The sequence below is a fragment of the Camarhynchus parvulus genome, chromosome 9 (assembly GCF_901933205.1).
Source record: "Camarhynchus parvulus chromosome 9, STF_HiC, whole genome shotgun sequence".
In the NCBI taxonomy this organism is placed as follows: domain Eukaryota; kingdom Metazoa; phylum Chordata; class Aves; order Passeriformes; family Thraupidae; genus Camarhynchus; species Camarhynchus parvulus.
The window spans coordinates 13547433-13570394 of NC_044579.1; positions in this window are offsets into that span (position 1 = coordinate 13547433).

A 22962-nucleotide genomic window follows, 5' to 3' on the forward strand; every position below is an offset into this window, starting at 1 on the left:
AGAGATTCAGAGAGCAGCCTGGTAGACCTCCTTTGCCACTCATTTTTGCTGCTGAGACAACGTGATCAGAGCAGCAGCTTCAGAAACTGTTACACCCAGTAATCACAGATATTCAGGTAAAAAAGGGATAAGCAAGAAACAGTTTCTGAACACTATTCTGAATTTGTCTCTGAACATGAAGAAGCAGAGGAATCTCCTCCACAGCTCAGAACAGGCAGAAAAAGAAATGAGCTTGAAGAAAAGGTGAAGAGGAGCTTGAAAGCATTTTAGGGTTTTAATTGTCCCTACAGTGCTGACACCTAAGAGAAAGAGTTGCCACAATGCTTCCATGCTGGATTGCCTTGTAGAAACAAGGAAAAATGAAAAGGAGATGAATAAGCAGAATTATTGTTCATCTACTTACTGACTGATATATTTTGTCTTCTTTCCTACAGTTTCAGTTCCTTCTTAACAGCTGAATGAAACCTACTCAGAAATTCTCAAAATCATTCACATGGCACCAAGGGCCACACTTGAGTAAATTGTTATACTGACTACATGATATGAGAGTGAGGATTACTTTGTAAAATGTGTTCTACAAGTTCTGAAAACCAGACCAAAATACTTTTGCAAAAAAAAAAAGTTAGAGAATTAAATTTTTGGAGCATGCTAACAAAAGTAGTGGAAGCAATACAAAGAACTCAGTCCTGTGATGTAGAGTAACCAGTTTAGAAATAAATTAAATTGGAATATTCTTATCTGTTATAAGACATGTTTCATCTACAACTTTACTTTAAAGATATTGGAGCATTTGTTTTTATTGAAACTCAACAAACTTATTGTACAAATATTCACAAGCTACCTGCACAAATTTATGACAACTCAAGTGTATAGGAAAATCAGAACAAGGCAGAAGTACAACTGCTCAAAAAGAGTGGGGAGAGGACTAAAAAATATGATGTGCTTATTTCTTATTCAGCATTCTCAGCATTAAACTTCCTCACAAAAAATCTCTCTCCTTACAAATGCAAAAGAAAGACAGCAAGATAAACTCTGCAGAAAGCAACCTTAGAACAAGATGTAAAATCAGTCTTTATAATTTATATACTCACTGTATCAGCACAGAAAAAGGTTATCTAAGCAAGCTGAGAATTAATTCCAGAAGATTTAACAAAGTCGTTTCTGTACAAAAGTGCAAGCAAAATTTTTAAGAAATCCACATTCCTATGTAATTTCTTCCCAGGGATTGTCAGACTGTAAAAGCGTAAACTGGGATGAACTTCTCAATCCTTTTGTCAAAGAAAGATTTTTAAAAGTGGAGAAAAGAAAAAGAAAACGTATTTTAATATTTTCCCTTGCAGTCAAGTTCAGATAGCAGTTCTCACAGCCAGCTGATTTAGCAATCCAGACAATTAAATAGTATATTTCAGGCCATTAAAATTTATTAATTTTTATGTTACACTTGAGAGGTAATTATTTCTTAAGGTTTTTTCCTAGCTTTTTCCCCCTTTATGGTTCAGAAATTAAAATATGCTAAAAAAAGTGATATTTCCTATCTTTTTATGAATAAAAGTTATCAAAACAATTAACTGATTCTACAAGCTGGTTCATGAAAACTAAAGATGCTAAGGCTAACAAAGTAACAAAATTCAGTAGTAAAATTGCTATTGAGAAATTATTACACGAATATGTCTTTGAAAGGACTAAATACAGTTTTCTCAGATGAATAAGATTCTCAAGTTATATCAGTTTTTTTTACCTCTGATTTGTCCTTCTGGAAATTGTTCATAATTTCACTGAAAACCATATCTTTTTATAAAATGCTTCAAGAGCTTCGAGCAACATTTGCATGTTCTATTTAATTCTCTGATTTCCTCAAAGCTATTTCTGTTGAGGTAAATTACATTTCTAGTGAACCACACAGGCTTAGTCTTCACGATCTTTAGGCTTTTTCAATAATGTTACACTTTGAACGACATACTTGGAAAAAATATTAGAACAGGGTGCCATGAGAAATTTCATTCCATGTGAAGAAACAATAAGACAATGTGGATTTTTTTGGCTCTGCTCCTGAACAGCATTTATGCCAGTATTTAACACTACATTGCTAACCCAAAGCGAGATTGAAAACTCCACTGTTATGGAAATTGACATTAAATTTTCCACTTCTCTGAGAAAGTCTTATCAAACAAAAAAGTAATGGCATATAAGGCAGATATCTTCATTTCCCCTCTTACTTCAATATGACAATCCAAAGGTAGAAATCCACCCTCCACCGTGCCCTGAACATAAGTGGTTATCAACAACTAAAACAAAACATGTCTATGGATAGCAAAGATCTTCACAGACTCTCAATGGACATTACTAAAAATGCAATGAAGCAGAGTCTAAGGACTCTGATTATGAAACTGAACCTTATTTTGCTGGTTCTTGCACAAGAAACAATCAAGCTTGACTTTTAAAGTGAAATGTTCCCATTGTGGTGGTTCCTGCGTGTTGTACTTACAGCTTCATCCTGTACTTACAGGAACACTGGAGGTGTGTAACAGCCCAGTAGAGCAGAGCTATATCTTGTGAAGCAATCTACCATGAAATCTCCTTGCTAGATTTATTTTTATGCTGCTCTAAGCTATATTGAAGAACATTTTTTTCAATATCAATGTGCAGCATAAGAGCTGGGAAGAGCAGACTTGGCTGTGAGTCGCCTTCTTCCCTCACTCCTTTGTCGCACCAAGTGCAGGCAAGCTGTTTATCTGAACCCCAAGCCCTTTGGACAGTCTCAGCTCGACAAACAGATATGATATATGGGCACTCACACTCCTCCTCATCTGTTGCCATGGCATTTTGCCTGCTCACAAGGTGATTGGACAATTTTGCAATGAAAGTCAGCACCCAAGATCAAAAGCTCTCCTGTGGAACAGTGCAGCCTCTGCCATCTGTTTTGCATGATGCTTGACAGGTACCGGGAAGAATGGATGAGAAGGCAATGCCATGTCATGCTTTTACCAATTTTTCCTCACTAGCTGACATTTTGTCCCACCTTCCTTCCACCTGCTACTTGAAAAAATGCAGAGAAAAAAACCAAACTTCAAAACAGAAGAGAAAAAACAATCATCATCCTGTAACTGAAGCAACTCACAGAAGTTACTAAACAGAGGCCAGCAGACATCATCACACATGTAACATCTGCCAGCATGCTAGGGGAAGCAAAAAAAAACCCCAAAATACTCCCCAAAAACATAAGAGTTTCCAGCAATAGATGGTGAGTTGCGCAATGTTGTTAACACACACTAAATAATGTTAAATAGTCATGCAGAAAAAAGAATTATTTACAAACAAAAACAATATTTCTGAAAGAAAAGCATTGGGGGGAAAAGTAGAAAAGATTCAGCAGCTTCTTGTAATCAGATTTCCTGGAAGATAGACTTGAAATACTTTTAAAGAATTTTTAAAAGCACCAAATGAATGGCAACAGATTAAACTAAATTAAATGTCAATTTACTGAGAAGGTGTAACTCTAAATTTGGGTACATAGGCAGTTGCCAAGTGTTTCCTTCTTATCCATTACTGTAAAAAGACAGAAGGAAGATACAACTGGGTAGGACAAAAATCCACAGATTTCTTTTCCTGTTTCACAGCTCTTACTGTATTCTGCTATATTAAAGACAAATAACTGTAAGCATTTGTATGATATCTCATTTGTCTGTATATAAGAATATTACAAAGCAATCCAATTCAATTTGGAAGGCCTTCAACAACAACAGCCTTTCTGAGTATACTCTAAACCACAGCTGATGAAGGTTTTCTATTCATCATTCCTGACCCTTCCAGGTTTCCAAATGTTCTCTCTGCAGGGACTGCCATGAAGGCAGAAATATTTTTCTCACCACAGGCAGTCCCATCATTGCACCTCCCTAGGTGAGAGTGTTCTGATGTTACTGAAGTATTTGCCTGCAAATCAGAGTAGAGAGGCATTGCTTGGGTCCAGATGAACTCACTGCAATGCAGCAGCTCCCAGCAACGTTCAAGACAACAGCTATTATGGTGAAGCTCCTATGGATATTCCTCCAAAGAACAGCCTCATTTCTAAATTATTTACTCATGTTATTTTCTATTCCCCATGCTGCTATGCATTTGAATTGCTTTGCTCTCATTTATAGCACTACATATTATGGCTGAGATTTTAAAAGCCATGAATCCCTCAGGTGGCTTTCAAGATCTAAACCTAATCTCTTAGTTTATGCTCATTTATACAGGATTTGCAAAGGAAGATGCTCTTTCATTCTAGCAGGCAGTTTATGCAAATTATTTTTTGTTATCAGATGCCCATCCCTCAGTATCAACATTAATTAGCAGACTGGATATTGTGAAGAATGTGTGCAGTTGGTAATTAGAATGGGCAAAAAGGAAATCAGGCTTCCTTTGCCATAGAAATAGCAGACATTATATAATCAATACATTTACTGCAAAATATTTCTGGTGGCACAATATCTTGTTTTATATTAATATGATAATGAACATAGACTGGAAATTTGGTTAGTATTCTCACACGAAAAACTGTACATGTCACATTAAACCAATGTCATTAAAGTTTGGCAATATATACTGAGAAATGGAAAGATTAGCCACAGTGTGGTCTAAACTGTGAAAAATTTCTTACAATTTTTCCAGTGATTACAAGAAGAGATTCCTAAGGCTCCTTTGAAGGAAAGATTCTCTTTTCTTTCTTTTCTTTCCTTTTTTTTCAGCAGGTCCAGAAAAAAAGTGAATGAAAAACCAACTTGCAATAAAAGCACAGCTTCTCAACACCGCATAGAATGGCCTCTTCACTTTGGGATTCTCACAGTCAAAAATTTGCTTTCAAAATAAAATCTGGCCCTGTGTCCATTGGATAAATAATAAAAATGCTATTAATCACATAGCTCACAATTCCCATAATTCAAAGACTAGTGCTTCAGAGAATATTTAACCAGGTAAAAAGCTTGATCTTGTAACAATAATTGCCATATAAGAGATTTGCTAATTCCAGCAAGGAAAGGTGCATTTTTTTTGTTTTGTCACTTAAACTTCATTTACATAAAGAAATGGAGAAAGAAGAAAGGAAAGCCCTCCTGTGGGCTGCAGCTGATGCAGGTTGCAGGTGTCAGAGGAACACCCTGTCTGACAGGATGGGAGTTAACTGGTACCACTGGCTGTCAGTGCTAGCTGGGATTTCAAGGGAAACCCACTCCTTACATCAGCAAACTGCAAAGCCTGCAAAGGGCAAATCCAGTCCCATCTCCCCCCTCTGCTTTACTGCTCCTGTGGGCTTAAGGAGACCACGGACCCTTCATCCTTTCTAAACAATTACTTATCTGCTCCAATCTATGGTGAGTCTCAGAGAATTGTTTCTGGGATTTTCTGTTTCTATTCCTGACATGCATCATTTGAGCTTGTTCCAGTTACTGATCCATTCTATCCTTTCTCCTTTCTTTGAGCTTTAAATCTTGCTACTACAGCTCTGAAGTGTTCTCACTTCATAGTTTTTTGCAGTCATGATTTTCATTCATAGTCCTGAGTATGCATATTTTAACTGTGAATTTTCACCTCAGACTCCAATCCCAAGAAAATACAACACAATTAAAAATATATATCAAGCAAATGGTACAGGTTAAGTCAGTTATAACCAATGTATGTGTACCCAGACTTGGAAAGTAGGAATCACTACCAGTATTACACACAAGGTCTCAACATCTATGAAAGTGGAAGGGAACAGCTCTCTTGTTAGAGAGGTCTTAGCAGGTAAATACCAAATTTGGTGGTGATACAATAATGTAAATGAAGATTTTATTAAAACATTTAGTAAAGACAAATCCAAGAAAAATAGGCAGTGGTTAAGGGGCGGGGGAGGAAAGCAGAATAAAAGCAGTAGAATAATTAGGTCATGTAAATATCTTAACAGTTTTACTCTGTTAAAGCATCTCAGCTAAATCAGACACCATATCCTTAGCATACTGCATTATCCCTGACAGATGGATGGAAGAAGACATTCAGAAAGCCTTACTCTACATGACAGTACAAAACTGATAATATAATCAATACAGCTTCAGGGTACATGAAATTATCTGAGCATATTAGTTAAATGTGACTTCACACATGGAAGTGTGTCAGGGAGACAAGGAGAAAATGAGTGTGATATACATGCCTGCAGATACACATGCTTGCAAAAGCAGACAAACAGAATTAATCTGAATTCCACCAGCTAACACATACAGGAACAATTTGAAATAACTATGAAAAGACACACTATTACCATTTCATTTTCCTGAGGCAAGTAATGTGATTTAGAAATGCTTAAACTTTTCCCATTAATCTTGATGCAGGAAAAGAGAAAACAAACACTCTGTTTAATAGTGTTTTGTAGTTAAACTCAGAGAGATTACAACATTCACTTGCTTATAATTTGTCCCTGCACTTCTGAGTCACCACTCCCATTTTTGTTCCACAAGTCAAGTTTTCTCTTTTCCATCCATACTGACAGTAAAGTTTTCACCTCTTCAGCCACACAAGCTGAGTTTCAATCATGTAGCACTTTACAGACCTCACTGATGTGTCAGTGACCATATAAAACAAGCCACACGCACGAATAGGTGTGGATGTGACTCCAGCTGAACCCCTCTGTCCCTGAGGAAGGAGTCTCCACTCTCATCATTCACAGCCACTTGGCCACTGCCCCTCTGTCTCAAACAAAAGGCAACAGGCCAGCTGGAAGGCTCTCAGGGTTGGGATCCAGCTTCCTGGCTGGCAAAAGCACACACACATGTAGCTTATGTTTTGGATGGAGGCATTCTCCAGCCCTCATGTTGGAACAGTGATGCATTAAGATATTCCAGATTTGCTGGAGAAAAGAGCAGAGCGTGGCTCTCTGTATGTAAGCAATTGACCCTCCAACTGGGAGAGCAAATCCAGAGCTTGGTCACTGAGCCAAGCCTAATTCTGTGTCTTACATTACACTGCTACTGTCTCCTCTTATTCTGAAAATTACACTGAAAGTAACTCATATTCAAATGTCTGCATGGACTTTATATGTGCTGCAAATCCTGCTAAATGGTCTTGCTCATGGCAATGCTTGTATCTCAGTCATTGAGTGGTGACATTTACAGAAACTGATAAACTATCACAAATAAGAAGAGGCATCTCCTACCAATCAGATTTTCCCTTGGGCAACACTGACAGTGCAGTAAGTCTTAATTCACTCTCTGATTTTTTTTTTTTAGTTTCCTTTTTGTTTCCACACAGAGCACACTAATTTACTACACCAGAGCCGAAAAATCTGCTTGCAGATACTACAAACACTGCAGGGATGTCAGAGAGAGACTGGAGGTCTAAGGAGGCTGCTCTCCACAGTGTTCCAGGCAGCAAGTGGAGGAGGAGATAGATCAGCCCTGTACAGATGTTTTAGTGCTAAACAGAATGCAAACCCAGAAAGTCCACTTCAGAGAATAAATGCAAACTGTCAGGGATGATGGGCTGGATGAAGCAAAAGCCTTTCTTTCCATCTATAAACGTGGTGATATTCACAATGAGGGGAAACACACAAGCTGTAGGCAATGCTTATGTGCCTTGTGACTCATTCATAAAAATGGATTCCTGTGCCAGCCACCTTAAGAAATGCACTTTCTCTTGCTCATATTCTAGACAGATGACACAGAATAGTTTCCAGAATTACATGTGAAACTTAATTTTGAGGAATCAATTATAAACTCAGAATGGCAATGTTGCAGAAAAACTGGAAGAAAAAAAAAGTGCGTACCTTAGATTATCTCATTGTTCAGCAAACTTGAAAATTTTTGATTATTTCTTATTTGATTAAATCCTGACCACAGGTGGTGTCTGCACATATATGGAAACAAAATCTTTTCATTTCTGATTTCAAGAGACTTGAGAACATCATATACAAATTTGTCCTACACAGACTCATTTGCAGAGGGGAAGCTCCTCACACCCAGTACAAACCTTACTGTAGGCACACTGACAAAGCCTGGTCTTCTTTGTTGTGTCAAGTGATAGAATATGAATAGCAAATATTCTATTAATATTAATTGATGTTCAAGAACACAGAAAAGCAGCATGTTGTACTTACAGCTGTTTTTGTACAGGATACAATATGACACCCATGAATTCTTTCTATTGTCTCCAACAAGCATTAGATTAAGTTATTTGGAGTCTGTATATCCAGATTGCCATAGCTATTGTATCATGAGGAAGAACATCTGAGTGCTAATGGATACCAGCATTAGCATTGAAAAAGAGTGAAAAGCACACATAAGGAGCTCCATAAATTTGTTATAAAACCCATTACTAAATGTTATTTAGCATTTGCTCCTGAGGCTTAATGCTACACTAAATTAATAGTGTTATGGTTTCTATTCCACAGATTGCCTCAAAGTATTACATAAAAGATTAAAAACCACACTATAGTAACAATGGGAATCCCTTTTAATCACATCAGAAACAATAATCTGTGTTTAATGCCTTCACTGTGTACCTTAAGACCCTAAATTATAGCCCAAAGCATAATCTGAACATCTTATTTCTTCATATATATATATGAATAGCTGCATAGAGGTCTATATATATTAATTGGAGAATAATAAACATGAAAATATTAAGAGTGGTCTGACACAGCATAAAAGCTCAGAATATAACACACTCTGATCTGTTAAAGACAACTTCATTAATTAACATCAGTCGTGTGGCGCTGTGCTCTTTAGTGTCACCAAGTAAACTTGTAGGGAAGGATTGTCCCATGGAAAGGGGAAAAGCTTTTCTGTATTGATTTGTGTCCATTGCTGGTGGGGCATGACTAGAGAACTTGCAAACCTTCTGAAGCATTTGGAAGGATAAGGAAAGAGCACAGCAATATCCAGGAATTAGACTCTGAAACATTCAGACAGTCTCAGTGAAAACACATCACAGCCCCTCCTCAATTCCAGTTTAGTGATACTTTTACTTGTCAAGTGCGCCTGAGAGCACTGTTGGGGATTCACAAGGGAAACCTCTTCATTCTGTCACCTCCCACTGTCCTGCTGCATGCCAGGGCTCTGCCAGCAGAGTTTTCTCTCTAGAATGCATCCCTTCCAAAGCACATCCCTGCTGCATTTCCAGCTCCAAAGCTAATTATCTTAATAAAGAGCTATGCCCTGCTCTCCTCAGCATCAGTGTGCTAGGCTATCAGTCACTGCTGCCTCCTGACTAAAATATCAGTGATTTGCAAATCTCATCGGAATTACTGCAAGTGCCCCACTAGACAGCACTAAATAAACAAGAAAAAATACCCAAAGAAACAAACAAATGAAAAAAGTTTCACAATAGGAATATACACTGTAACAAAATTAATAGCTTTTTAGAGACTTTGTATGAAAATTAAAATGTATTTGTTTCACAAGTAATTTAAACAGCTATCTGTTAAGTAGGATTTCACTATCAAGCAAGACACTCATCAGGAGCACTGCTGTCACTAAAGGTGGTGGCAACCTTTCCAATGTTGCTGCCCTTTTGCAGATTTATGATGCTTAGAACACATTCTTATCAGTATCTTAAATCAGGGAATATGACACAGAGCTGAAGAAGTGCTGGCATTGCTATGGCACAACTAAGCAAAGTCTGATCAGACCTATGAGGATCAAAGAGACGTTTCAGTTGCTGTTTAAAATGTAAGCAAAGTATTTACCCCTTAAAAAAAATAGATGTGAAGTGTTGCCACAATGTCAAGTATAATTTCTGTGCATAAATCTTATTTCAGGCTAAAACCCAGACTGACACTGAGATTCCTCTCAAGGACATAAATTGGTTGTGATTTCTTGAGTCCCTCTGTGCTTTCCTTGAGCAGAGTCATGGCAGCAATCAAAAGGCTCCAAGCTTAGCACAGGTTTGGAAGTGGCCATGGGCAGCTGCAGGTTTGCAGGATCCCATGACAGCTACTCCCATTCTGCCTCTGTCCCTCCCCAAGACCTGCTCATGCACCAACATCTGGGTCCAACACATCTACACTTCATTTTGAAAGTAATTTCTGTTTTTTTACTCTCAGCTGAGTGATATCTTGCTTTTACACCGTGCACCATGGTGCGCTGTATGAGATTCAATTTTTAATATCACCTAAAATATATTTTGGTTTTTAAAATTCTAATTATACAGATTCATATCCTCCAGGTATAAACACATTGGTGATCCTTAATAAATGCATGCTGTTCCAGTAGTAGAAGTCCTATAAATTGAGTTAAGGTGCCTTTGAGCTAAGATGTGCTACTCAGTTCCTACTGAGTGGAAATCTCATATGATCTGGCCCATTACATAATAGAAATCTAATTTCTGTCCAATTTATTTCAAACTGGTTCTCAAAGTAATGAAGTTTTCTCTGTAAAGTCCTTCAATCAATTCAACTTCTGTTCACCCCCAAGCAGACAGCCACAATTACATATGAGAAAAAGAAATCCCTTTCTTTCATTTTATTCATTGATGGAGTTATTCTGGATATAGTAGCATGCTTTAGCTTAGATTCCACTCTGGAAAATGTCAGTTGTAGTTTTCTTACATTGTATTGGAAAAAGCAGCTAAAGATGCATGTGATTTAGCCTTAACAGCAATACAACTGTTTGACCTGCAGTCATAATTCAGTCCCCAGAAAGCTAAACAGGAGGATACATTTTGTGTGATGGAACCCAATTGCCCATGTCAGGTGATCTGAGAGCAAATAAAAGCCAAGAACCCCGAGGTTATCAGTAACCTTCAGCTCTTCTTATTTAGACATTGATCTGATTTTAGGGGGAGGGGAAATACTTTAGGTCTCCTGAGGCTTACATGTAATTAGTTTTTAATCCATTTCTACACTCAATGCCTCAGAGGATGATTTCAACTTTAAACACATCTAATTGGATGTATTTTAATTGAGAAAGCCTACAACATGCTTAATAGAACTAGCAGGAGTTAAAGTACAGTTTTCTATTTTAATGTGTTTATATTTAATTTAAAATTGGGTAAACAGGGTTTCACTCCCTGCTGGAGTAAACAGGTGAAACCCAATTAACTTCAAAGGGACTGCTCCCAGTTTGCAGCATATGTGAAAGTTGTGGATGATTAGAGTCTAAGAACACCTGCAAAGTGTCATTATAATGCCAGTGAAATGAAAATATTTCACACTCCTTCTGCAACACCCCTGAAAAGCTCAAGTTGATTGTGGGAGGGGAGGGATAATTGCTTTGCTGTTCTTTCATTTGACTGAATCACTAATCTTGAATTAAATTATTAATCTTGGATTAAAACATTAAACTTTGATAAAAATATGTATTTATTTAAGTAGTGGAAATAAAAGGCTTTGATAAATAGTATTACTCCATGCTTTTAATTCTATGTGAAAGCATTTAAGAATACTGGTAGCAGTAAATATTGGAAGTGAAACCGAGCTTCTGCAATCCTATACATTTTTTTTTCTTTTGACATGGAAGGACATTGCATGCACTCAAGTGCATGCAGTTTTTGGAATTTTTATGTACCATTTAACAAACTTCTCAAATGGAGAAACCTTTTTAGTTGATCAAATATGCATTGCAGAAGTTCATTTACATTTTCACTATCAAGACTAGCATATTCTGACATAATGGAAGCAGAACAGCCACTTTTCCATCAGAGACATGTAAATATTTTAATTTAATTTCCTGATTATATTGGCTTTTTGATGATGTGCTTTGATTTTTCATTTTTACACATAATTACATAACCAAGTTTGGAATAAAATTTAATTGCATACCAATCCTTTCTGCTGCCAATAAGCTTTGTAAAATTATTGACAAAACTAAGATGCTTTATGACTTTCTGACAAACTGAGACCATGGACTACACACACAGTGCAGCTCAGAAACAGGGCAGAGCTTCCTGACTCCTTTATGTCTACACAGCACATCCAAAAGGCAGCATGGCTACCTTAGCATGGTTTTGCTTATTTTCTATGATGTTCTCCTGCAGTGTGTATAGAAAGGCTGAGACAACTGTCCAAATGCTAAAAAAGGTACTCAAAGTGGTTCTGATTCTCTTTTATGCACAGGAAAACACTACAAGCCTAATATGAATATTAGTAAAGCATGAAGATATCACATCAAAACCCACTGCCAATGCACAGTAATTGTCCCATGGGGAAATTCCTTCCCCAAACTTGCAGTGTGAGGATACACCTGCTGCTCTGCCAGCTGAGAACATCTGCCCCAGCTCTGAGCCCAGAGCACAGAAACTGGTGTAACCACACAGCCCTGGGTGTCAGGGCAGACTGCTCCAGACTGGCCAACAGGGCCAGCTCTGACAAAAGCCACAAAAGCAGCTTGAGAGAACATCCCTGTGCATGACAGGGATGAGCTACTCAATGAGCACCAACATGATAATGGCTTGTTCAGAAAATAAGTCTCCCACAGAGAAAACAGATTAAGTGGAGCTGCATAGATGTTTCTAGATTGTTATTACATCTAAATTTAACAGAGGCATTCTTAAATATAAACCACAATAGCATAACATAGCTTCAGATGCTCTAAAGATTCTTTTTCATCAGAAATAGGCAACTCCAGTAATTAGAACGTGATGTGCTGGATAGCACAAAGGAACAGCAGAGGCAACCCTTACTCACTTCCCTGAAGGAGAATCATTATTGCAATAATATCTGTGTCTGCAAGAAGTGCAGTTGTTATGCACTGGCAGAGCTCACTTTAAACTCCAAAGTAATGGCAAAAAGGAGACAAATTCTTAAAAGACAAAAGAATCAAACACCAATTACTGGCAGCAGCTTTGTGGAGAACTTCATTGAACAGAATATCAGAATCTTAACTGAGCAAGAATTAAGGTGAAAATTGCCCTGATAAGGACATCTGAAACTCAAAGGACATCAACAAAAATGAAATGAGAAAAAGCAGACAATTTTAAAATTGTGCACAAACTACAAGAATATTAAAATTCAAGTAGTGGATTCTGTTGGAATGGATGTGGTTTTTTATCTATAAGCATTTAGGATATCTGTCTGGGGAACTGAAATATTTAAATAATTTACCAGTTTTGAGAAGTTAAACAGAGAACAGCTGATTATCTCCAGTTATCCTTTTGCTTCTAAGCTCACCTTTATGACAGATCTTATTACATATTTATGACTTAATGACATAATGTAAAAATGGGTGTAAGTCCATAGCACTCAACACCTGGGAGTCAAAACTCTGCATATTCTCAGTGCATTCTGCAGGCAGAAGATCCTTCCCACAGGGATAAATATTCCAGACCTGTGTCCAGTGATGCTACACCTTCCTCTTGGAAATAGCTAATAAAAGTTTAAACTATACAGAGTACAGCTGGACAAGTGGTATGACACAGAAGTGTATCATTGCCATATTTTTGAATAGTGGCAGTTGTGAGCATTTTTCACAACACTTTTCTTCTGCTGAGCATCCTTGAATTCTCTGATTGGATTTGCTAGGTTTCTAAAAATGTCACTGAATAAATCAGAACACCAGACCACATTCTGTGAATTTTTGCCACAAAATTAACTGCCAGTAATGAGTAGTAGCTGATCCTGCTTGTAGCAAAATAGACAGATGGTCAGTTAATCTTAAGCCTTGGCAAAAACCTAAAGGGAATATTACTAAATAATAAAATAAATGAACACATCAAATCAAGCTCTACTTTGAATATGAAAATTAAGCTCTATTCATGTTATTCTTATCCAGATATCATGAGTATATTACAACAAATAAAATTCCCTTGGGAATAATTTTCTCAAGAATCAAATTGCTCATATTGCTCCAGTAATTGCAAAGTAGTACTGATAAAAATATGGAAAACAGGGAGATACTTGCATGGAAGTGACCTCTTAAATTTAAAATATTCTCTAAAAATTTACTGGCATGCTATAAATGTAAAATTAGACTTAAATTTCCAAGAAGGTTTGAGGAAAAAATGGATCTGATATATTAAATATAAAATGTTGGTAAAAACTGAAAACAAATTGTTGTTTTCATGCTCTCCCACTTAATGGAAATAAAAACTGATAAAAAATACTGAGAAATATCAAAATGCAAAAAAATTACGCAAGTCCTCTGAAAATGAAGTGTTTTTATCCCTTCTCACACTGAGAACAGGGAGAAGCCTAGAACATATAATTTATAGTACTGATTTGGATAACTGTCCAGCCATATTTACATTAGAAACTTTGAGTGTTGCTTTTCTTCATTTGAGGAAAAACACTCTGTGGAAAAATATGGGAGATGAGATTTCTACCTGGACCAATTCACAGAAAACAAATGTATAATCTCTGTCCTTTCCTACTATAAATGAAAACAGGCACCAACAGGCTTTAAGATGATGAAATTCTTGAACTGGTCACAGGTTTTCTGAAATTCTGAACCCCCTTGCTACATATTTAAATTCAGCCAGTGGCTGCTGCAGTTGTTTGTCATGGGATGTTGCCATTCAGCCAGATTTACGTATCAGGCAAAAGAGATGGAGTAGTTTAATCACTTGTTCTGGCCTGCAAGAGATTAATCTGAATTACAGGCTTCCAAGCATCATTTAGCTTCTTAGCTTTCCTGGTGCTGATTACTTTGTAGCACATTTGTGCAAGGAGTTTGTTTTACATTCATTTACAGTATGTGAAAACCCGGAAACATGTCTTGTGTGTTTTGAGCCACAAGCCACCTGATCTACGGGATGCATAACACACAAAGTTGGAATTTATTTACCACTAAAATATGCCCTTAAATATAGTCTCAGTATAGGCTCATCTCATTTAAAGTCTCTGCACAGAACAATGTGAAAGTTTAGAATTAACAAGCAGTTAATTAAAGTGCCAAAGTATATCCGTCTAAGAGACAGAAGACTAAATATCCTAAATTAACTTAAGATTTATAAGCAGTTCTTTGCCATTACCCTTTCAAAGCCTGAAGACACAAGTTAGTGCCTGAATCTGCAAATTGGGTAGAGTGTACCAATCTCTCTTCCAGAGTGACTATTCTATCAGGGAATGAGAAAAAGGTAATCAGACAGAACCAGCTCATTCAGATTCTCCAAAACCAGTGGACAAATAATGTTTGGTCTGTTTAAACAGACACAACCACTAGAATACTAATTTCCAAGGGGATTCATTTCAGAGCAGTGACATTTTGGCAATTCATTTTCTAGGGAGTCAGAAACCACAACAATTAACATGACAAAAGAAAAATGAAGGCCTATTCCCAGATTTTGATCTACAGTCTATTCCATCAGCAGACAACCAGGAAAAAAAACCTTATCTCCTCACCTGCATTTGGACTTGTAGAGAAATACATACATCCTGATGGCAAAACTGAAATAATCTACTTGGCCTTGCACCTGGAAGTGAGTCACTCTTAGAATGTTATGGGGAAATAGTTGTATAGAACAAGCTATAGCTTTCAGATTTAATGGCTTTAGTGGAGGCATATGAGATTTTGCTGTCTGTGAGGAAATCAGCCACATAAGGATCTCACCAATTTAACCCAAATCTACACAAACACTGGGGTTTTATGATATGGAGAAAAGAATTCTAAAGGAAATCAGTATTTTGGAATGGGATAAGAAAATTAGATGCAGTAGGGAAATTAGATGCGTTAGGAGGAAATTCATTTTGGGACTAAGAGAGAAAGTGAATAAAACTAAAAAATCAAGTTCATTCTATTCTAGAGAAGCATGTGCTATACAAAGTTTCATATGTCCTAGCTGAAGAAAGAAACTTCTCAGCATTATACAAGTTTAGGCAATACAGAATTAAATACCCAATCCCAGAAAATAAAGGTTTAAAAGTATTTTAGGAGAACAGTTTCTAGTGCTGCATTAAAAAATTCAGAATCTGTAGTAACAAAATCCACTAAGAAAATGGTTCATGCCATAAATAAAGACTAAAGAAGTTGGCCTTTCATACAGCCGAAATGTCAGCAGGGAAAAAAAAGGAGAAAAACCCCAATATTATAAATGGGGACTATACACCAAATCTGGGGATACTGATGAGGTATGCAAATCACTTTTTGAGACACTGCAGGGCGAAGAACCGGGACCTTATGTAATAAAGGAAAATGTTCTCTATTACAGAGAATAAGAATATATATATATTCTATACAGAATAAGAAGATAGAGGAAGTATTACCAGCTATCATAATTTCAGGTTAGCACAGAGAAGATTGAAGTGACACAGCAAAATTGAAGGGGAAAATGAGATCTCTACCACTGATGGGAAAACTAACAACAAGGTTTAAATTGCAGCAAGAAAAGTACAAGGCAGGCATCAGGAAAAGCCTTCTCAAAGTACAGAGAGGCAAGGAATGGAATATATGAAGCTTGTAGAAGTTCTTATAGTGAAGGCTTTCATGGGTAGATTCAGTCTTTACTGACAGACATTTGTAGGCACATTTGATGATGGACTCGAGTGAGATTTCTTGTCACCTTGAATTCTGACAGCTCTATTTCTTTCTAGTTCCCAGAAATTAATATCAGAATAAATAATTCTACTCTACAAGTTAAGCAGAGTAGTCAATAGCATCAAATTTTTAAAAGTCTTGCTGTTCATTTATAAATAGAACTATATATGCATTTGTGTGCCTATATACAAATCCGTACATTCACCTCCATGGAAATAAGATGGACCCCAAGTAGGGTTATTGCATCCTTGTCAGCCTCACTGGTTTCCTGTAAATTCCAGATAACTTTTCTGAGCTAAAGGGCATATGCTGAGGTGAAGCACTGATAAATTTTCTCTTTTTTAATTAAATTACTGCATAGGCTTGTCACAGGAAGTTCTCTTCTTTTTGTTCAGTAACCACCAGTATTGGGGAAAAAACCTGATGAAGTAATACATGAAATGCCCCCCCAAAAATGCCAACACTTAGCAGATTTTCTCATGTCCTTTTCTTCAACAATGTTTGCAGCAAAAAAAATTAAGAATATTCTTTTGTAATTGTAACACATTAGAATGTGCATCTGTTGAGACAGCTAAAAATGCAGCTTATGAATTATTTAGACTGTTTGGAGCCATAAAAAAAATCCATTTGATTAAATTTCTTAATCAATATAAAAGAAATAATGCAACTACTGGCAACATCTGGCTCAATAATGTTTAAAATAGTCTGTAAAGGACTTGCCTGGCACATGAACTCCACTTCTGCCAGCATGAGTTATGGCCACCAGGACAGCACTGAATTGTCTAAGGCATATCTTAATTGTTTAATATAAAAAGAATCCCAAACATCTGTCTCAAATGTGGGGTACACCAGTCTGGTGTGTCTCCTGACCATGCCAGCTTTGCAAACTCTACAAAGCCACCCTTACCATGAGTTTCTCATCTCTGCTCAGGGTTGCCTTTATAGCTTTGGCAAAGTACCAGGGGGTGGCTGCACCCATCTGCCCTCACAGGGTGCATCCCTCTGGCTGAGCAACCACAGCTGCCATGGGAATGGGGGGTGACAATGGCAGGGCACGCTCCTCAAGGGCAGGGCACGCTCCTCAAGGGCAAGGGATGCTCCTCAAGGGCAGGGCACGCTCCTCAAGGGCACAGCACGCTCCTCAAGGGCACGGCACGCTCCTCAAGGGCAAGGGATGCTCCTCAAGGGCAGGGCACGCTCCTCAAGGGCACAGCACGCTCCTCAAGGCAGGGCACGCTCCTCAAGGGCACGGCACGCTCCTCAAGAGCAGGTCTCTCTTACTCTGGTCACTGACCGAGATTTGGCAGCTGGCACAAAAGGCTTGGAAAGACATTCTTACCAAGAAATTTCTTCTGTTGTAGCCAGAGCAAGAAAAGCTCAAAAGCACTGAGGCTAGTTTTCTACCATCTTTCTTCACATTAATTTTCCTCCCTTGCAGCAGTCTTTCCCAGATGATAAACCACAGTGTTTGTGTCTCTACCCTGTCTGTCATACAGACAGACTTCACAGAACAGGCATTCCCTACTCTACAACAAAATTCAGATTTGAATTTTCCATGAGAAATCCCTGATGACGGGTACTGAAACAATCTGTTTAATAAAACAATGTCTCAGACAACTCTTCTTCCTCTAAAAACAGCATATTTCCTAAATATTTGGGAAACTTGTTGGGGGTTCTGACTGTAGAAGACTGTGGGAAGAAAAAGACTGAGAGAAACTGGCAAATATGATTAATAAAAGTTTATGAAATAAATAATGCCTAAGGGTTAGCTGCTGCAAAGATAAATTTCCCCTAGAGGAGACAGATTCAAGTTATGGAGAAATGAGCTATCACTTTTGGATAGCTTAATTTATAAAAGAAACAAACTTCTGAGCCTAGAATTATTTATAGAGAGATATTACAAGAAATATGTCTCAGCTGTTAATAATCATGAAAGAGAACAAGGAGGTGTAATGGTCAGTTATCTATCAAGAGATAAAGTGGGAGAAATTTATCTTTTTTTTTTTTTAAATCACCAGATTTTCACACACTAGTTATACAAAAAGAATTTCAAAGGTTGGAATATTGATTCTCCTAGAATTGGTCACATTATCATATTCATTCCTGACGGCAGTATGTCATTTCTGAAAGATTGCTGCAGTGTGTAGCGGAACAATGCCTATGAGATCTGTGAAAATTATCTAAAATGCACATTTTCAAAGGCTGTTGATAATAATAAGATACTCTCCTAGTCAAAGTGGACCCTGAAAGCAATATGCTGTGGAACAGGCACAATGCTTTTAATCTATAAAGCATCTCAGTAAAAGGTGTCCTTTGCTCTTTGTCATGAACCAGCTCCCCCAGCACAGGGGGGAGTGTAGAGCACTTAGCAAGGCAAGAACCTCGCACAGACCACAACACTGCTGCCCTTACTTTCTTCTACATGAGAAACAAAGCCCAGGGTGCTCAGACACCTTCTGGAGCACTGCACAGCCACCAAAGCCCTTGGTTCTTTCTCCTCAACGTGCCCAAAGTGGAATTGCAATTTGATAATGAGATGGCGTTGTCCTTTCACGTGCATATTTCATTTTGTGGCACAGATGCCCACAGACAGAGCGTTTGTTAAAAGAATACAAAATAACCATAACAGGGCAGTGCTTTTTCGGGGAATCAAGTCTCAAGTAGCATGGTGAAGTGCTGTTTGGATGGTGAGAAGAGTCACCATTGCAGTGGTCCAGCTGGATCAGGAGAGACCCCCTAAACCTTCCAGAACCTCAGCTCTTCTGGCTGTGGGAGCCTTCTGTTGTGGAGGGTGATCTGATCTAAGATCATAAACAACAGCTCCTGCCAAACTCCTCAGGCCATCACTCACCACACCTTTCCTTCCCTGCTCCTCAGCTCCCTCCTTCTTGAGGAGGTCGAACTCCCAAGTGAAATGAGGATAAATTTTCTCCAAGGTTTCCCCCTGCTCTCCCTGTGCCTGGCCGAGGCGGGAGGGTGGGATGCCCTGGGGCTCTGCAGGGCTCTCACAGCCTGTGCTGCTGGGGGACACCATCACCAATGGTGGCTTCTGAACACACCCCGTGAGTAAAAAATGGATTCAGCTCTTTAGTCTGTTGCATTTTGGAGCATTTAATTTCTGAATACATTAAAAATAAAACAATGACTAGCTGACAAGTTATTTTAGCATAATTGCCCAAGGTTATTACCACTCTGTCTGACAAAATTAGGGAAAAGTGTAATCATTGCTGGAGGGCAAAAGCAGTCAAATTACAGAAAGCTGGCGATAGCAAGTTAGTTCATGATAAAAATGTTAAACTGAATTATTTTGTAATACTCTTTCCCCAGTATTCATGATCAAGTTCAAAACATAATATGCCAGTATCTGTCCATATGAAAACAAAGATTGGTAATACAATACCAGAACACAGATGTCATGGTAGAGGACTTCACTGACCTTTAAGTAATAAAAACATAGCCTTTTACTTTAATAGACCTTGGCATTATTATAATTCTGTCCTGGTTAACCACAACATGTGAGTTATTACATATTTTATTCAGGTCAGCTGTGTTAGGATCAGGATTTTAAAACAACCACAGAGAACTTCAGTAGATTACACAAATCATATACAGGATTTGATAGGTCTGAACAGCAAGAATAACTTTGAGTCCTTTTAAAGGAAAGGTGAATGCAAAGTGTGAAAGTAATGATTATATTAAAGTCAAAGAAGAAGAAATATTTGAGGATTATATTTTGAGCTCCTTGAAGTAAATTTTCTCTCCACTTTGAAAGCAAGATGACTAGATTGAGACACATCACAGATGAAGCCCCTTGCCAAGCAGGCAGCCTCCAACCAGTCATGTCTGCATTGCACACTCTTGCATGGTACTGAAAAGCAGCTGCAAATACACATGCTAAGGGAATCACAGCCACAACCTTTAGCATATTAATATGCCTTGTGTGATGCATTAGGAAGGCAAAAGTTCAACTCTCAGTCAGATCAAACACATTCTTGTTATTTACAGTTCCTGGTGTTACCATTTGCCACACCAAACAGCCCTACTGGAAGTAGCCCTCCCAGTGACTAGAAAATTGAAGTAACTTTTAATACTTGCTCCCACCCTACCAAGGGTGGCATTAATGGCTCGCTTAGATTAGCCCGCTGTGCAGCATCACAGCCCAGCACCACCTCTGTCCCCTCTGCCAAACTCTGCTGCCACAGAGTGCTGAGAAGCACCCTTGTTAACTGATGCAGGAAGGGAGCAGGGAAAAAAGCCATTCTGACACAGAAAAAATCCATCCAGCACATATCTTTTGCTTCTGGAAAGTAAACACCACCATGTTCTCATGGATGAGAGAATCCTTTTAGTGTGAGTGCAGTGAAGCTAAGCAATAAAACAACATTTGGCACTCTGCTTTTCTGAAAACCCAATATTTCCTACTAAATCCACACAACTAGTGAATGCACAGCTTACACAGGTGATTAGGAACATCTCAGCCTGGGTCAGTAAACTCAGTGTGCTACTAAATTAAAGATGAGCTGAGGAGAAGTGCTGACATATATGTCAGATTGGGAAGCCTGGGTAGTGTTGCAAACTCTGGCTCTGTTGCCCTTAAGTTGTCACCATGACAATCACCACACACACAGCAGAATAACCCTCTGTTTGCTGCAACAGCTCCTTCTAGATGAGGCATGGTTTGTTAACTGCCCATCATCCCTTTGGGCTGGACACCCTTTGATGCAGTACCTGAGAGCAGGAGTACTGGAATTGTTCCACCAGAAAACTCCTGCAAAAGCTATGTTAGTTAAGCACGTGTTAATGTTTCTAATGGAGTTAAAAACAGGATTCAGTAAAGATTTCATATCATACTTTAAAAATCAAGACTGTGCAGCTAAACTAGCTGGTGAAAGTGTCATAAATTATACATTAAACTATCTGTCTGACAAAAAACCCCAAACCAACAATAAATGATCATTTATGGTAAGTGCTTCCTACTTAAAAGTTATCTATTACCTCTGTGATTTTACAGCCTGAAAATGTTTCTTATCTACCTCCAGTACTTCAATATCCCTTTTAATAATCTTTTTAAAGTACCAAGAAGGAAACAAAGTGCAGTAAATTTGAATTAATGAGCTGGAGAGTGTAGAAATGCCTATCAAGCTGTATAACACTGCCCTTTCAGAAGCAATCCTGCATCACAGCAGATTTTACACACCCACAGAAATCTTTGCTACACATAAGATCTTTTACTTGCATTGCTGTCCACACACATCCTGCCCTTGGAGTAGGAGACTCAGTGAAATGAGAAAAACCCCTGAAAAACTTCAGGTTAGAAACACTGTACATAGAGTACTAAAATTCACATGCTACAGGTACCTGGAAGACCCATCCTCCTCCTCTCCTTCCACATTGGCAGGATCTACATGGAAACCTCTCCTAACCTTCACACCCAATCTAAGTAAAGCCGTACTACAGATGTCGCTTTCATTCAACCCCTCACACTTTAAATGTTTGCCCAGAACATATCCCATGTTTTATTCCTATAATAATCATTCTTTCTTGCTAGATACATGCAATAATTCAACTGCATTTTCCAGTATGCAACAGTGAATTCTGTAGAGTTAAGCCACAAAGACCAGACCTTGAACCACATCTCATTGCTTCCCTCAGCATCTCCATCTTTTTCTTCAGACTCTTTTCGCATCACACTTAAATTTAATTGAGTTCTGAAAAACCCAGCCTGAATAAGAGTATACTCTTGAAGGTAATGTCAGAAATAAAGTCAATTATCACCAAAATCAATGAAAAGGTATTAGAAAAATTATCCCTCATAAAGAGGTCATTGTAAGGGACTGAAAAATTAAGTTACAATAGCAATATTAAAAACCTGTTGGAAAGCTCATTACACCAGTCTACAAATACCAATATACAGATTTATCTCCCCATTCCCTTTTTAACTGTTGTCTCTCACTTCTTACTTCAAACTCTTAAGAGCACAACTTGCACATGCAGAAGAAAGTCTGGAAAAGGACACCCATATGCACTAATATTAAGATATAAGCATAATCAGCAGGTGCTCAGGGGACATTTTCCTGATACAAACATGCAAGAGGGTGGCCCAAGCAATCCCCACTTCAGCAAAGCAATTTAAAAGTATCAAAAATCTTCCAGTTCATACTGATCACTGACTCACAACTGGAAAGGAAAAAAGGAGGGTTTGCAACTTATTTTCCTTATCATCAGATCACACAAAGTAGACACTGGACAGTCTTGCATTAAAAAAAAAAACCTACTTATTATGGGACAAGGAATTTGATCACTGACAAAATAAGAAATGGTTCAAGGCAAGAATCTCCAGATTAAAAATAAATTTAAAATAAATGAAACAAACCATACAAAGCTTAAGACTATATTGGTTTTGATATTATAGAAGATGGTAGCAATTATTGTCATAATGGAAATTTATGATTTCCACACATATGTAAGTCATATATTTATGACCTATAGTTTCTTAAAGAATTTCTCTTTCATAATAAAGCCCAACTGTTTTGCATAAGGCCATGGTATA